The sequence below is a fragment of the Xyrauchen texanus genome, chromosome 5, assembly GCF_025860055.1.
Source record: "Xyrauchen texanus isolate HMW12.3.18 chromosome 5, RBS_HiC_50CHRs, whole genome shotgun sequence".
In the NCBI taxonomy this organism is placed as follows: domain Eukaryota; kingdom Metazoa; phylum Chordata; class Actinopteri; order Cypriniformes; family Catostomidae; genus Xyrauchen; species Xyrauchen texanus.
This window is the reverse complement of record NC_068280.1, coordinates 20,680,532-20,694,055: the sequence shown is the minus strand read 5'-3', so window position 1 is coordinate 20,694,055 and position 13,524 is coordinate 20,680,532.

The window sequence follows — 13,524 nt, the reverse complement described above, 5'->3', positions numbered from 1 at the left end:
TTGGCAGACGAAGGTTAAGTTGTTCCAGTACCACCTGATCTATCATTCCCATGACGTCATGGTTCCCTGCCAGCAGCCATACCCGGAACGCGTCTCGGAGCCGCTGGGAAAAGGCAAATGGGCAGTCAGACTTCCCCAGCTTCAGAGACTACCGTTATTGCTCCGGGCTTTGACCCACCTGCTGCAGGATTGCCTTCTTCAGGTTGTTGTAGGCCAGGAGGTTATCTGCTGGGCTTCCCCGGACAAGAGCGGGAGGAGCCTGGCCGCTCATTGTTCACGCGGCCAGCTCCAGACCACAGCCATCCGCTCAAACAGGTCTATGAATGCCTCTCCACCGGCATTTTCAGGAGTGTGGGTGGGGACAGGGTGCTGCGGATGTCTGGGGTCGTGGCCTGGGCTCTCTCTCCTGGCCAAGCAGGCTCCGGATCGTATGCCAGTCCTCTGCTTGAGCTCGCAGGATTTCAAAGAACCGGCGATCCTGGTCTTGGTGAAGCTCAAGCAGGTATTGTTGGTGGGACTGATGGAGGCTGCCGAGGGACTGGAGGATCTCGGCCAACTGCGAGGACTCCATGCGGTGTACTTCGAATTGTCCCGGGTTTCGGCACCAGTGTATCGACTTCAAGGAGGACACAGGAAAACAGGTTCCTTCAACTCAGGTACGTGAGCTTTTATTGGCTTTTACAGGGGCGCCACAACATGCCAGCTTCACAATAAACTTTATCTTCACGCTAGACTTCAGCTTCACAATAAACTCTAGCTTCAAAATACACTTCCAGACCCCGACTCTCTCTCTCCCATCTGCTGGCGGTGTGGCTCTTTTTATGCTGCTCTCCCTGTGCACACTGTAATTAGAGACAGGTGTTAATTATAATTTAGCTCAGGTGTAAGTGCCCTTACCGCATCTCTCTCTCCAGATGGGCACTTGACCACGCCCCTGCTACCACAACCAGGCTTACGCATGCAATACTGAAGGGACTATAAAAACTGAAAAGGTATTTGAAAATATGGCTCCATCATATGATTGCAGAAAAGGTAGCATGTTTTAAGTTTATGTACAAAAAAGGTTTTTGGTGCCTTGTTGATAAGATATGGAGACAGGGCTCAGCTCAATGTCCCTGAAGAGAGATAAATGGGCCATTCTTCCGAATTAGTTCAAACTGTCGTGCCACAGTAAAAAAGTTAGTAGATATTTTATATGAATATGTTATGATCTATTTTAACCCATGGAATTACAGTTTTTCTCGATGGTTTCAACACAAAAACTGGCTCCTGTAGCACAAAAACCCATACCTTTACATCATTCCCAAAAAGAAACACACATTTTCCATAACCATAAACACTATTTACCTGTTTCCACACATTTCAAAATTCAAAACTCTTTCTGCAAAAATGTACAGAAAAGTGGACAAATAAATCATTCATTGCACTACATGTTCATTCAGCCAACACATGCTCTCAATATAATTAACTGAAGTCATCACAACCTAAACTCAAAGATCACACTTTTCTCCAGGTGCAAACACAAAGACTAAAAATTGTTAACACACCAATCAGAATTACAGGGTGAATAAATAGGGCAGTCTAGGTTACGGATGTAACCTCAGTTCCCTGATGGAGGGAACGAGACGTTGTGTCGGAGAAGCGACACTAGGGGTCTCTCTTGAGCACCGAATATACTTCTTATCTATGAAAAAAGGCCAATGAGACGTTGGCAGCCAGTATTTGCATACCCCGCCCCCGGACATACGGGTATAAAGGCGAGGAAGCACTAGAGGTCATTCAGAATTTTTCTGAGGAGCCGGAAATGGTTCTGGCCACTACAGCGGTTCGGCTCAGCAACGTGGCTGGGAAGATACAACGTCTCGCTCCCTCTATCAGGGAACGGAGGTTACATCCGTAACCTAGACATTCCCCATCTGTCGCTCTCTTCAACATTGTGTCGGAGAAGTGACACTAGGGGTCCAATTTAAATCACGCCATGTGCTGAGCCGTGTACGTGTTCTGCTGACACAGGAGCGGGCAGGTATTTCTTACGTGCCAAACGACCGGCTGTATCAGATTGCACGTACCCTTCCCCAGTGCCCCAAAAAAGTAATCTGAGTCCTTCTGGTTACCCTAGACAGGGGAACAAGGTGAAGCTTGCCAACCTGGGAACAGACCAAGCCTGGCCGGGCCTCTTTTCTCTCTATGTTTCTCGCATAGAGCAATAGACGGCCGGGGCCCTTACATGCATCAAGGGAAGGGGGTCTTATCCAATTTCCTATTCTTTCAGGGGGAACCTGCGGAGACCACACCTACCCGGCGGGGAGGTAAAGTGGTGAATACATCACGTGTTTTTTAGGCGACACATTGGAGTGGCGCGGTGGTAGATCCAGCCTCAGCGAGGGGGAGTTGCTACAACACGGCGACCGGAAAACGCGGGTCCGCTCGTAAGGGGACCGTATCATGGAAAATACACACAGGGGGAGTCAGAGTAGGAGTCCTCACCCTGTGGAGCACCTATTCCAGTACAGGGTAGATTGAGTACCCGCAGTGGATTGGGTTGGCAAGTTCCTCCGCTGAACTGCGGACCCATCAGGGCTAGGGAGGAATCGACCAGTGATTCGAGAAGTGGAATCTCCTGGGGAAAAAAGATGCACAATTTTATCTCAACCGAGGGAATGGGCGCCATATGCAAGCGATTCACCCGGCCAGCCCATCAGCGTGTTACCGAGTTCTACTGGCTCGGACCTGAGAAAACACGGGATGAAACTGACTCAACCCTGAGACTGTAATATCTCGTAAAGGTGTTGGGTGTTACCCACTGCTCTACAAATGTCTGCTAGAGAGGTACCCCTGGCCAGTGCCCACGAGTACGCAACACTCCTTGTTGATTGAGCTCGGACCCGCAAGGGGGCACGGCCTGGGTGTGATAGGCCAATGAAATGGCGTCTACTACCCAGTGGGAAAGCCTCTGTTTGGAGACAGCGTTTCATTTCCGCTGTCCCCCAAAGCATACAAAGAGCTGCTCAGAATGTCTAAAGCTCTGCGTGCGGTCCAGATAGGTATGCAAAGCACGTACCGGACACAGCAACGAAGGGGCAATTTTGGGTGCAATGCGCAGTTTGTCCTGTGGGTGGCAGTATTGAAAATCCCCCCTAAATTTGGAATGGAATCACGCCAATCAATTTTGGGTGCAATGTGCAGTTTGTCCTGTGGGTGGCAGTAATGGAAATAAAGTTATTTATTGTGCCATAACTTTTATGTGGAGAGGAAACCGTATGCAGAGATCACGCACTTCAGAGAGGAGCTGCACATCTTTTCCCAAAAAAGATACAGGTAACAAAAATATTTAATTTCAGTCATGTTCACGTAGTGAGAAAAAATATTAAACTACCAATTGTCCGCTGTTGCTTATATTAGTCTTTTTAAAACTACATATTAAGCAATCATGACTATGCAAATTTAGCAAAGAGTCAGCAGCTACCAGAGAACAGATGTAACACCTTAAAGAAATACAATTTTCAGTCAGGCTCTTATAACAATTTTTTTTTCCGTTTTTGAAAATATAAGCCTACATTAATTGTTTGTCTTTTTAGAAGGTGATGTGAAGCAGACGAAAGTGTGAAGATAAAATCTGGTAAGTCTTTTATTCATTATAAAGGATTTGTCAATCACTCAATGAATGAGATGTTAGATGTCCAGAATTTAGATTTAACCCTCTGGGGTCGACGCACGCGCCGGCTTGATTTTTTTTCCTCATAACAGCGAAAACAACTTAAAATTCTCTGTCACTTTGTGCACACGAATAACTGTAAGACATCATTAGAGACTATAAAGGTTCTACTTTTATTTGTGTATACTCACAATAACAACAAAACCTTGTGCTTATGTAAAATAAAGAAAAAAAATAAAAAGGGTGAGCTTTCAGCAGTCTCTGTGAGCATCTTTCTGAAGATAGGTCTAAAGAAAGCTTAAAATCTCTACTTTTAATTAAAAAAAATATTTGTCTCCTCAGGTGTGCGGGTCATTTCACTGACTTAAATCTTTTTTTTTCTTTTTTTTTAAACATGCATAAAGGATATTTTCTCAAAAATACAAACATGTTGCTCACATATTATTGCAGCCCAGTTTGTGCTGAATACAGTGTTATCAGACTTTAGCCATTAATGTGTATTTAAGCAACTGAAAAAAGCACAAATGTCAAGGCATGTCAAAACTTCTCCAGGGCCCAAAACACCATCAGACCCCAGGAATAACCTGACCAAAATTTAAAATGTACTTGTTATTTTCTAACTCTAATGTCGTGTCAGCTAATGATTTTCTGTCATCCGTGTTCTGTCATGCTCAAAAAAGGACAAAATATTATAAAATCACAGTAAAAGGAATCAATATGACTTTTTCATATTGTTTTCATATAGTTTTTTTCTATTGCCCCCTTTTTGAGCCTGACAGTTCATCACAGTCAGAATCACTATTTCCTTTTATTATATATGTTTCCTTTCATTATATCTACAGAAAGTAAAATGGGTTTTAAACGGCTTGTAAATAATGATAGGATTTTTGAGTGAGCTTCTCTTTTCATCCTTTTCCCCTTTGTAGTTAAAATGAAGAGAAAAAACCCAAAAGGACATAATGTCCTTCTTTAATAATAAAAATAAAAATAGTGGTCAGTCAAGACTGAAGAGAGAAGATGCTTGTGAAAAAGAGTCAGAAATATATGAAAGCTTAGAGAAAGAAGAAAGTCCAGAAGAACAGAGATCCCATCAGCAAGGTATTTTAGTTGTGGATAGAGTTAGCAGGTCTGGAGGCAGAGAGCAGACAGACACTGAAGAGTGTAGAGAGTGAGAGCACTGAACATCTAGAGCAAGAAGAGAAAAGAGATGAGGCTGCCGAGTGCGACTTTGAGGCAGAGTGTGAGCAAGATGAGCCCTGTGCATCTACAAGTACTTCATCTGTCTTGACAAACCGTCAGGTTTGTCAAGGAGCTTAAATTGTCAGTCGCTATAGGCCAGTTGTCTATATACAGGTGAAACTCGAAAAATTAGAATATCGTGCAAAAGTTCATTAATTTCAGTAATTCAACTTAAAAGGTGAAACTAATATATTATATAGACTCATTACAAGCAAAATAAGATATTTCAAGCCTTTATTTGATATAATTTTGAAGATTATGGCTTACAGCTTATGAAAACCCCAAATTCAGAATCTCAGAAAATTAGAATATTACATGAAATCAATAAAAAAAAGGATTTTAAATACAGAAATGTCGGCCCTCTGAAAAGTATAATCATGCATATGTACTCAGTACTTGGTTTGGGCCCCTTTTGCATTAATTACTGCCTCAATGCGGCGTGGCATGGATGCTATCAGCCTGTGGCACTGCTGAGGTGTTATGGAAGACCAAGATGCTTCAATAGCGGCCTTCAGCTCTTCTGCATTGTTAGGTCTCATGTCTCTCATCTTTCTCTTAGCAATGCCCCATAGATTCTCTATGGGGTTCAGGTCAGGTGAGTTTGCTGGCCAATCAAGCACAGTAATACCATGGTCATTGAACCAGGTTTTGGTACTTTTGGCAGTGTGGGCAGGTGCCAAGTCCTGCTGGAAAATGAAGTCAGCATCTCCATAAAGCTTGTCTGCTGAAGGAAGCATGAAGTGCTCTAAAATGTCCCGGTAGACGGCTGCGTTGACTCTGGACTTAATAAAGCACAGTGGACCAACACCAGCCAATGACATGGCTCCCCAAACCAACACAGACTGTGGAAACTTCACACTGGACTTCAAGCATCTTGGATTGTGTGCCTCTCCATTCTTCCTCCAGACTCTGGAACCTTGGTTTCCAAATGAGATGCAAAATTTGCTCTCATCAGAAAAGAGGACTTTGGACCACTGAGCAACAGACCAGTTCTGTTTTTCTTTAGCCCAGGTAAGACGTTTGACATTTGAAGCCCATGTCCAGGACCCGCCTGTGTGTGGTGGCTCTTGATGCAGTAACTCCAGCCTCAGTCCACTCCTTGTGAAGCTCCCCACACATTTGAATGGCCTTTTCCTGACAATCCTCTCCAGGCTACGGTCATCCCTGCTGCTTGTGCACCTTTTTCTTCCACACTTTTCCCTTCCACTTAACTTTCTATTAATGTGCTTTGATACAGCACTTTGAGAACATCCAACTTCTTTTGCAATTACCTTTTGAGGCTTTCCCTCCTTGTGGAGGGTGTCAATGATGATTTTCTGCACAACTGTCAGGTCAGCAGTCTTCCCCATGATTGTGAATTCAACTGAACCAGACTGAGAGACCATTTAAAGGCTCAGGAACCCTTTGCAGGTGTTTAGCTGATTAGAGTGTGACACTTTGAGCCTACAATACTGAACCTTTTCACAATATTCTAATTTTCTGAGATTCTGAATTTGGGGTTTTCATAAGCTGTAAGCCATAATCATCAAAATTATATCAAATAAAGGCTTGAAATATCTTACTTTGCTTGTAATGAGTCTATATAATATATTAGTTTCACCTTTTAAGTTGAATTACTGAAATTAATGAACTTTTGCACGATATTCTAATTTTTCGAGTTTCACCTGTACATGTTTAGGCTGATTGAGATGAGAATACTCAGCTTTAGCTCTATTTGTTTTTCCAAAAACGTTTGTTTTAATCATTTGAGCTTGACTTATACCTATGGAATGCTAAATAATTATTCACTGTGACTCTTTCATCTTACACAGATATCTCCAAGAGTAGAGATCATCCACCCGTGCAGCCACTCTTAACAACATATCCAAAGACACTGATGGGGGACAGGAAGAGGAGCTTCAAAGCAGAATGGTACAAGATTCATCCCTGGCTTGAGTACTCCAGAATATTAGACTCTGCATATTGTTACGCCTGTCGATATTTTAGCTCTCCCAACAGCCCATTGTCAGTTTTTGAGAGTGGTTTTAAAAACTGGAAGAAGGCAACCTACAAGGAAGGGGGATTTGCAATTCATGCAAGATCAGAGCACCACAAGCAAGCCATGGTTGCATTTAAAGACTATGAGACAGCAGTGAAAAACAACAGAACTTTGCTAAATGCCTTAAACAAAGAACATGACAAGCAAATTAAAGAAAATCTGGAGTATTTGAAAACAATAGCTGAAGTACTTCTACTAACTGCCACACAGAACATTGCTCAAAGAGGACACAATGAGTCGTCAGGGTCAGACAACAGGGGTAACTTCATAGCAATCTTGGAAGCAATTGCCAAACATGACAAAACTCTGAAAGGTTTTCATTCTATCCATAATGCCAAATACACCAGCAAAGCAATTCAGAATGAGGTTTTGAGTTGTTTGGCAGACATGGTTAGAACACAAATAATAGGAGCTTCTCCACTCTAAACTGGTCAAGACACATCTGAGATCTACTATGGCAGATGAGAGAGTTAGCAACTTGGGTGTTTTGAGTATTGAATCCAAGCGTGCAAATAAATTGAATCTTGAAGAATTTGTTGATGTGTTTGCAAGGAACCATAGAAATTGCAGAATACAGCTTTTATAAATAAAAGCTAAAAGCCAAGATAATCAAACACATTTCCAGATGACTGCCTAATTTGATTTGTGGATATGTTTGGTTTGGTTTGTTATATATGTTTGTGTCATATAAGTGTCTAGATGTGTTATATTTGTCATATATATTTTTCAGATGCTGAAAAGTGGCTAGATGTGCTAAAAATGTGATATCACAATACAAAATTACTTGTGAAATAAATTAACATGAAACATTCATTTGATTTTAAATTGTTTTATTAGCTTACTTCTAGAGACTGCAGTAAAAAATGATTGAAATAATCCTGAAAGTAGGTTAAAATGCATGTTAAAAGTGTGCCCCCTAAAAGCACAAGTGGCTCCTGCCTGGCCCCCCCAGTTACTGTGGTCTAGAACCGCCACTGCCCCGACCCTCTTGATAGAAGCGAGCGTGATCAGCAGGGCAGTCTTAAGAGAGAGGGCCCTGAGTCCAACTGATTCTAGTGGCTCGAAGGGAGGTCTCTGGAGGCCCGAGAGGACTACCGAGAGGTCCCAGGAGGGGAACAGGCTTGGCCCGGGAGGGATTTAACCTCCGGGCGCCTCTTAGGAACCTGATGATTAAGTCGTGCTTACCAAGGGACTTGCCGTCTACTGCGTTGTGGTGAGCCGCGATAGCAGCGACATACACCTTTAGGTTGGAAGGGGACAGCCTCCCCTCCAGCCTCTCTTGAAGGAATAAGAGCACTGACCTAACTGCGCACCTCTGTGGGTCTTCAGCCCGGGAAGAACACCAATCTGCGAACAAGCGCCACTCCAGGGTGTAGAGCTGCCTGGTTGAAGGGGCTCTGACTTGGTTGATCGTGTCTAAGATGGTAGGTGGTAGACCAACTAGATCTTCCGCGTCCTGTCCAAGGACCAGACGTGAAGTTTCCAGAGGTCTGGATGCAGATGCCAGAGCATGCCCTGCCCCTGAGAAAGAAGGTCCTTCCTCGGGGGAATTTGCCAGGGAGGGGCTGTCGCGAGGAGTACGAGGTCCGAAAACCAGGTAGGGAGCCACTAGTGTGACTTGTTCATCGTCCTCCCTGACCTTGCACAGCACCTGTGCAAGAAGACTCACCGGGGGGAATGCGTACTTGCGTAGCCCCGCAGGCCAGCTGTGTGCCAGTGCGTCTGCCCCAAGGGAAGCCTCTGTTCGGGCGTACCAGAGGGGGCAATGGGAGGTCTCTCGGGAGGCAAACAGGTCTACCTGGGCTCTGCCGAATCGTTCCCAAATCAGCTCGACCGACTGGGGATGAAGCTTCCACTCTCCGCTGGGCAAGTGTTGTCGTGACAGTGCGTCTGCTTTCATATTGAGTTTGCCGGGGATGTGAGTGGCACGCAGCCTGAGTCGCTGCTGGCTCCAAAGGAGGAGACGACGGGAGAGCCTTTTTGTTACAATGAAGTAAGGGCACTATCGCGTCTTTGAGTAAAAGGGTAGCAATCTCCGCGCGCAGGAATTTGCATTTTTCCACTACTTTCCTCAATGCGCTATACTAAGTTTCCTCAGAGCGACCCTTTGGGTGCTTCTGGCCTGGGGACTGCCTTAAAGTAGCAACCTGGGCCTGGACTTCTGCAATTCATCTTTATACGAGGTCAGTTTAAGAAGCGACTGAACTCGGTACCTCCTGTGAACAAACCGACACTTGCTGAGCGATAGTTGGTTTCGGGTAAGCAACAGGAGTCTTCGACGACCCGAGGTGCTTCTTCATCCGTTCCTCCTTGGAGGCGTGTTTGCTTGCCTCTGTTCAAATTAGCACAAACTCAGAAAAGTGAGCGGCTGTTTTCCTTTTTTCTAACTGAAGGTTGTTGACGAGACCATCATCCCAGCATCCTCTGCAAAAACTGTTTCAAAATGCTATGGTCGTGGTCTCTCTCTGCAATGCCCCCCCTCCTAATTGTCGTGCTCAGAAAAACTCGCAAGCGATGCAAATAATCTGATAGTTTCTCACGCTGGTTCTGTAAGGTGCCCATGAACTTGGCTAACAGTTCATCTCCATCCTCTACAGAACAATAGACTGACTCTAGCAGCTCAAGATATACAGCAGGCAAAGCTGGAGGACGAACATGCTTCACTATATCTGCGGCTGGAGGTAACAGGCTGTCTAAGATCCTCTGCGTCCTATGCATATCTGAAATGGACGGATCACTCAGTAAAAGGTCTACACTTGCACTTACACTTGTTGGGTTCGTGTGGAGGACACTCCTCCCTGAGAAAACCCTAAGGCAGACTGAGGCTTGTTGTGCCATTGCAGCATCAACTGTCTTCACTATGTGCTCTACTACCATTCTCTAAACACCTGTTGGGTCTGAAACGCTCACGTGGAAAATGGGACTAGTCGTTAATGTGACACCACCAATGGTAGTTTCTGAGTTTGGGGAGACCGCAGGGGCTACTACTCTCTTGGTTGGGTCTTTTGATTCTGGGTATTGCATTCCTATTGTTACAGCATTGGTCAACAATTGCATTGGGGAGCAACACATGGGTGGGAATCATCATAGCTTGCATCTTGTGCTCCCACCGGAGTACGGTTAGAAGAATGGGCCTCTTGGAGTTTTATTAACTCCTCACGAAGCACATCCGAGAAGGGCCTCCTACTCTCTTTAGCAAGAGCCTTCAATGTTCCAATGTACCCATCAGTGGCTGCACCACTGGCCGTCCGTTTATAAATGCTAGCCAGAGCTTGTATGTGAAAGGAAACACTTGGGTTCGAAAGGTTTCCCAAGGTTAAGGGCGTTAAGTTCAGAATTGCAGAGCTATGAGCATATTCAACTATGGCATTGCGATGGAACTCAGAAGCTGAATCATCGATCACCAAATTGCGATAGATCGAGCCATACTTGACTATGAGCGCATTTGCCACGTTCACATTTTCTATTTCTATGATTTCCATAATCACAATCTAAAATTAACACTTGGTGGGTTCTTTTTTCTTTTCCTACTTCTAATTTTCTTTTTGTTACTACAGCTGCCCTTGTTGCGATGCAACCGTCTCCTGGCTGGCTCGCCAACTTTTCGTAACCTGCGCTGTGACGCAAGTGCAATCCTCTCTTGCACCCTCTGACCAATGGAAATGAGAACAAGGAGGATGCACTAATTTAAGATATGGACCAGTTATCAGAAGTCTAAATTCGCTCAAGAGACAGGCTCAAAAACAAGGGGAAGGAAATGACAACAACACTGGCTGTAATAAAAACAGATAAGATGTATTGAAAAAACAAAACTTAAAACATCACAACATGGTTCTCCCAATTTAGACTCTGAAATGTATCCTTTCTTGTAATGTATTAATTAGATCCTTATTTTACCTACTATAGGCTATTTTGACCTATTTATTAATAAATACTAAGACATTTATTTATCTTTTATTTTCTAATTTAGATAATTTAGAAACCGAGCTTAGTCCTAATTAGTTTATTTATTACTTTTTGATAATTATTCACTATAATTGTTCAATTTATGACCCATTGAACCACTTTTGGACCAGGCTTTAGAGCAATATTGTGGGCCATTGGCTGTTCAAAGAATGGTATGAATGTAATTTATGCTGAATTGAATTGAGTTTCTATTATAGCACGAGAATGCATGTCTTTCAACTTATCCACCTCAATGAATTTCAAATAGTAATCTACAAGCATAACATAATGGTTTTCTTCAAACTCAAACAGGTCTGAAGCCACCTCTTCAAATGGGAGCTCTGGTGTTTCTGTTGGTCTGAGCAGTTGTCTAGGTAGCCGGTTCTGAAAGTCTGCACACTTGCTGCAGTTTTTCACCATTTCCTCAATTTCGGAACTCATACCTGGCCAGTATAGGACCTCGCGAGCTCTCTGCTTGCTCTTCACTATTCCTAAGTGGGACTGATGTATAAGCTTAAGCATGTGTTCTTGCATGAAAGGGGGTACATCTATACGCAAGCCTTTGTAGACAACACCATCAGCAAAGACAAGTTGGCTTCAAGAGTCCCAAAATGGTTGTACTGCATCAGGCACATCACGCCTGTGTGATCTGGCCAGCCTTGTTGGATTGTTTGTTGGAGACAGCTGAGCTGTCGAGCCATACTTGACTATGAGCGCATTTGCCACGTTCACATTTTCTATTTCTATGATTTCCATAATCACAATCTAAAATTAACACTTGGTGGGTTCTTTTTTCTTTTCCTACTTCTAATTTTCTTTTTGTTACTACAGCTGCCCTTGTTGCGATGCAACCGTCTCCTGGCTGGCTCGCCAACTTTTCGTAACCTGCGCTGTGACACAAGTGCAATCCTCTCTTGCACCCTCTGACCAATGGAAATGAGAACAAGGAGGATGCACTAATTTAAGATATGGACCAGTTATCAGAAGTCTAAATTCGCTCAAGAGACAGGCTCAAAAACAAGGGGGGAAGGAAATGACAACAACACTGGCTGTAATAAAAACAGATAAGATGTATTGAAAAAACAAAACTTAAAACATCACAACATGGTTCTCCCAATTTAGACTCTGAAATGTATCCTTTCTTGTAATGTATTAATTAGATCCTTATTTTACCTACTATAGGCTATTTTGACCTATTTATTAATAAATACTAAGACATTTATTTATCTTTTATTTTCTAATTTAGATAATTTAGAAACGAGCTTAGTCCTAATTAGTTTATTTATTACTTTTTGATAATTATTCACTATAATTGTTCAATTTATGACCCATTGAACCACTTTTGGACCAGGCTTTAGAGCAATATTGTGGGCCATTGGCTGTTCAAAGAATGGTATGAATGTAATTTATGCTGAATTGAATTGAGTTTCTATTATAGCACGAGAATGCATGTCTTTCAACTTATCCACCTCAATGAATTTCAAATAGTAATCTACAAGCATAACATAATGGTTTTCTTCAAACTCAAACAGGTCTGAAGCCACCTCTTCAAATGGGAGCTCTGGTGTTTCTGTTGGTCTGAGCAGTTGTCTAGGTAGCCGGTTCTGAAAGTCTGCACACTTGCTGCAGTTTTTCACCATTTCCTCAATTTCGGAACTCATACCTGGCCAGTATAGGACCTCGCGAGCTCTCTGCTTGCTCTTCACTATTCCTAAGTGGGACTGATGTATAAGCTTAAGCATGTGTTCTTGCATGAAAGGGGGTACATCTATACGCAAGCCTTTGTAGACAACACCATCAGCAAAGACAAGTTGGCTTCAAGAGTCCCAAAATGGTTGTACTGCATCAGGCACATCACGCCTGTGTGATCTGGCCAGCCTTGTTGGACTGTTTGTTGGAGACAGCTGAGCTCATTCTTTGTGCGGTACTGAAGCTATGAATACCTCTGCACACTGACTGAAACAAAGATGAGCATGGAGACACACTCTAGGCCCTCCATCTCTGGCTTGTTCCCCGGTAGCTGTGCTCTAGACAATGTGTCAGGCAGTTCCATGTCCTTTCCTCACCTGTACTATACTGTTAGATCATACCACTGCAGGCGGAGATGCATTCTCTGTATGTGCATGGGGGTAGAGAGCAGTGGCTTTCTGAAAATATCTTCCAGAGGTTTATGGTCATTGTACACTGTGACATGGTTTCCAAATATGTAATTGTGGAACTTGATACATGCTTGGACTATTGAGAGCATCTCCTTCTCAATTTGCACGTAGCACATCTCTGTATCTGTCAGTGACCTAGATGAGAAGGCAACTGGATGACTGTCCTGCAGCAGAACAGCACCAAGGCCGTTGCTGCTGGCATCACAGAAGATCTCGACCGGCTTAGCCGGATCAAAAAATTGTAGCACAGGGGACTTTGTGCATAAGTCCTTAAGCTTATCAAAGGATTCTTGTCGTGCTGGTTGCCATGCAAATTCAGTGTCCATTTTGAGGAGCTGTCTCAGAGGTGCATCAACTTCACTGAGGTTTGAGTGGAACTTTTGACAGGTAGGTGGCGAAACCTAGGAAACAACGGACACCATCCTTGTCTGTTGGTGTTGGCATGGACAACAGCCTCTATTTTTGCTGGGTCTACCTTCAGACCATCT